This window comes from Arvicanthis niloticus, chromosome 11 (assembly GCF_011762505.2).
Source record: "Arvicanthis niloticus isolate mArvNil1 chromosome 11, mArvNil1.pat.X, whole genome shotgun sequence".
In the NCBI taxonomy this organism is placed as follows: Eukaryota; Metazoa; Chordata; class Mammalia; order Rodentia; family Muridae; genus Arvicanthis; species Arvicanthis niloticus.
This window is the reverse complement of record NC_047668.1, coordinates 30,311,400-30,315,607: the sequence shown is the minus strand read 5'-3', so window position 1 is coordinate 30,315,607 and position 4,208 is coordinate 30,311,400. Positions and strand designations below refer to the sequence as shown.

The 4,208-nt window shown below is 44.3% G+C and overlaps 1 pseudogene; it reads right to left on the bottom strand.

Moving 5' to 3' along the window:
- Positions 1–1,825: 1,825 nt before the first annotated feature.
- Positions 1,826–4,208, bottom strand: LOC117717362 (large ribosomal subunit protein eL8 pseudogene; annotated as a pseudogene).

The window sequence follows — 4,208 nt, the reverse complement described above, 5'->3', positions numbered from 1 at the left end:
ATTTCTATGATATACTATGGGTTCCAGCAATGCCTTGGATTCCATGTGAAATGTCCCTCAAAGGCTCATGTGTTTGAACACCTCGTCATCAGCTGGTGGCAGTATTTTGGGAGAATAAGGAACTTATATGACTAAGGTCTAATGAGCAGAAGTGGGTTGCTGTTGATGTACCCTGGAAGGTCACATTCACTTCTGGTTTCCACCTGTTATTCTTCATCGTCAGTTGTGCTATCAACGAGCCATATGCTAAGTTCCTATTGCCTTGGACAGAGCATCCTCAGCTACTGTGGTTCCTACTGCTATGTACAGAGCAACCCCAACTCCCATGCTTCTCCTATCATGGTAGACTGTATTCCCTGATTACAATAAATAAAATAGAATAGCCTTCAATTGGGTGGGTTCTGTCAGATGTTTTCACAGCAATAGAAAAAGCAATGCAGGGATTGCTACCTCAATGTGAGGCTTTTTCTGAGAGCCATCAGATCTCAGCCCCTCTTGTTTTTTGGGAAGAATGTGGAGATGTTTAAAGTGGTGGGCTAGAGAAGCCTTAGGATGCTGTATGCAGAAAGCAGAGCTTACTTCACTTACACGAGTGGACAGTAAAGACGATGCTGAGCAGAAGAGATGGCTTATCAATTTGAAGCATGTACTGCTTTTGCAGCGGACCTTTGGTTCAGCTCCCAACACCCATTTGGGTTCCTTGTAACCATCTATAAGAGACCCAAAGGATCTGATGCCCTCTTCTGACTTCTTCAGGCAGCTGTGCTCTCATCATGACCCAACACCCAAAATTTAAAAGGCTATTGTAGTAATCAATATTTAAAATCCCAGTGCAGTTTCTTCCCTGCCTTAGACCATTTATGTTCCTGGATGAAAGACACACACAGATTTTTCTTCTTAAATAGCCTTAGGCAGTTCAATAGCTGGGCAGCTGCCTACCCTCTATGCTGTTAGAGCCGCTTTCCTACCAATAACTCCAAGTCATCCCTTACTATTTAGTATGTTCTACTTGGGCTGCTCTTAACTTCAACTGGCCAGCCCACATTGCCACGTTTTTATGGCTTACCTATCCCATGTCCCATGGTGGCTCTCCTTCACCTTCCTGCACATTCTTCTATTCCATGGCAGCTTCACGCTGCTCCTTCCCTTCTTCATGCTCTTCTCTTCCCATGCCCCTGAAACCTCAACCCCACGCATCTCTCTTCTGTCCAGCTATTGGCTGCCAGCATCTTTATTCATCAATCAGAATTAACCTGGGTGAAGGGTCCCAGGGACTAAGGGCAGACTCCAGGTCTTGGGGGCTTACATTACAACAGACAGTAAAAGACAAAAACCTCAATAGACTATGCTTATGGAGTTTCAAATGGGAAGATGGCTTGTATTAGCAATTGGATTAGAGGCTATTTTGTTGTTGTTGTTGTTGTTGTTTGTTTTGTTACATTTTGGGAAAGGTGAACACATTTTAGCCCTGCCCTGACACTCTCTTGAGGATGAATTCAGAGCAATGGACTAAGTAATTTGGCAGAAGAAATTTAAGACAGCATAACATTCAGACTGTGGATGGTTACTGCTCAGTGCTTTCAGTCTGGTTTATAGTGAGAATGATGGGAAAAACGTGAAGAGGAAAATACACAGTTTGGCAGGGAAAGGAGCACAAGCACATTGAAACTTGCTCACAAGGTGGGGCAGACAAAGCGGCTATAACTGGCAAAAACATTAGTGCCAGTAAGGATTTTGTTCTAGGGCAAATGGAAAGGTGTCTTGAAAGCAAGACTATCAACTCCTGTATTGCATTAATTGCAAACTCATTTGAAAATTTTTCCCTTCAAAAGAGTGTCTGATCAAAGAGTGAACAGACAATGCCATGGCAGTGGTCCCCAGCTTGGATATGGCTGCCTAGGGATGTTTCCCAGGGCTTAGCTATGCCAGAGGTTGCCACACCTGTGGGAAAAGGAAATCTAGATACCTGACAAATTGGCAACAGAACTTAGTTTCTCTGTGTGATGCTGACACTGAAGGTGTACAGAATGCTAGAGTGAAAGAGTTACCGGGGCTTACTTCAAAGACCCAGAAAAATTCTGGCAAAGCTATGCAAAGTGGGCAGGGTCAACTTCCTTGTGAAAAGGGTCTGAGAGTCCAATGTCTGTAGCTTTGAGTATGAATCCTAAGTAGCAAAGAAACTAGTAAAACAGAATATCTGCCAAAGGGAGCTCCAGGCACTGATGATCGCAGGCATAGGAGGGAGGCCCTTTGTGGCACAGGCCAAAAGACAATGCAGCCATGACTGATCATGTCTGTTGGTGTCTACATAATGCTACCATGTGTCAAGATTCAGGGTTTAATGTTTACTCTTTTGGGATTTAATTTTGCTTTAGTCCTGTATTTCTTTGCTTCTGTCACACCACTTTTACATTAGGAATATTTATTTAATATCTTGTATGTCAGAAGTATAGAACCTATCTTTTTCTTCTTCATTTTATAGGTTCTCACACTAAGAAACTGCCTGCCTTAGTTAGGGCTATTATTGCTGTTTTGAAAGACCATGACCAAAGCAACTTGAGGAGGAAACAGTTTGTTCAGCTTACACTTCATTCATCATCAAAGGAAGTTGGGACAGGAACTCACGGCAGGAACCTGGAGGCAGGCACTAAGATAGAGGTCATGCAGTGGTGCTGTTTTTTGGCTTGCCCATCAAGGCTTATTCAGGCGTTTTCTTATAGAACTCCGGAACACCAGCCCCAGCGACTACCCCCCAACACAATGGGCTGGGTCTTCCCACATCAATCACTAATTGAGTAAATGCCTTACATTGTATCTTATGAAGGTATTTACTGAATTGAGGTTCTTTACTAACGTAACACTAGCTTGTTTTAAGCTGACTTAAAACTAGCCAGCACACAACCTGAAGTCTCTAAAGAGCCTTTGCACTTTTTAATAGCATTGAGGGTATTAATACTGTAGAGAACTTATAGTAGGAATGAATATATTTTGTATTATGAGATGACTATCAGTCTACAGGAGGTAGAAGAAGAATGGTATGGCTTAAATGTCCCCAACAGGCTTTTCTGTTTGAAAACATCATATCTGGCTGGGGCCACTGTTTTGAGAGGTTGTGGAAGCTTTGTGATTGTGGTCTAACTAGTAGAGTAGATTGCTGGAGATGGGCTGTAAAAGTACAACCCACTTCCAATTTCCTCCTGAACAGTCTGTTTCCTGATCTATCAAGACATGAATAAGCCACACTTCAAATTCTTGCCACTGTGGGTGGAGCTATCCTAGCTGTCATACCTTCCTCATCTTGGTGGACTGTATTCCCTGAATCTGTGAGCCTAAATAATATTATCTTTTTTTTGGAAGATAATTTTGTAATTATATTTATGTACAGAAAACTCAGTGTACATTTTTTTAAACCCAGTTTAGTGGCGAGCTCTTTAGCCTTTGCTTTTTCCAGCTTGGCAATGTGAGCCACAGACTTAGGACCCAGGACGTTGCCTCCCCAGTGGCCTCGGATCTCGTCATATCTGTCATTATAATTGGTCCTAGTAGCTCCCACCAGCTTAGTCAGAGCACCCTTGTCTTCCGAGTTAACCTGTGTGAAGACAACAGTGGTGCATGTCTTCCTGTGGACCAGGAACCCCAGCCTGGCCTTTCCCTTGATGATGCAGTAAGACACCCCCATCTTTCGACACAGGGAAGGCAGGAAAACCACCAGCTCAATGGGGTCTACATCATGGGCAATCACCACCAGCTGAGCCTTCCTGTTCTCCACCAAGGTGGTGACTGTATTGACTCCTGCTCGGAGGACAGGTGGTCTCTTAGTTGGGACGTCCCCTTTGCCAGCAGCTTTCTTCTCAGCACGGGCCAGTAGCCTTTGCTTCTTCTCTTGCTTTGTCTCTGGCCTGTACTTGAGGGCAAGCTTAAGCAGCTGAGTAGCTGTTTGCCTGTCCAGGGCCTGGGTGAATTGGTTAATGGCAGGAGGTACTTTGAGCCGCTTATAGAGAATGGCTCTTTGCCACTGCAGCCTGATGTAGCAGGGCCATTTAACGAAGCGTGTTAGATCTCTTTTAGGCTGGATGTCCTGCCCAGTGCCGAAGTTCTTGGGCCTTTTCTCAAACAAAGGATTGACCACCTTTTTGGCCTCCTGTTTTTTGACGACAGCGGGGGGCCAGGGCCACCTTCTTTCCCTTGACCGCCTTTCTTTTGGGCAT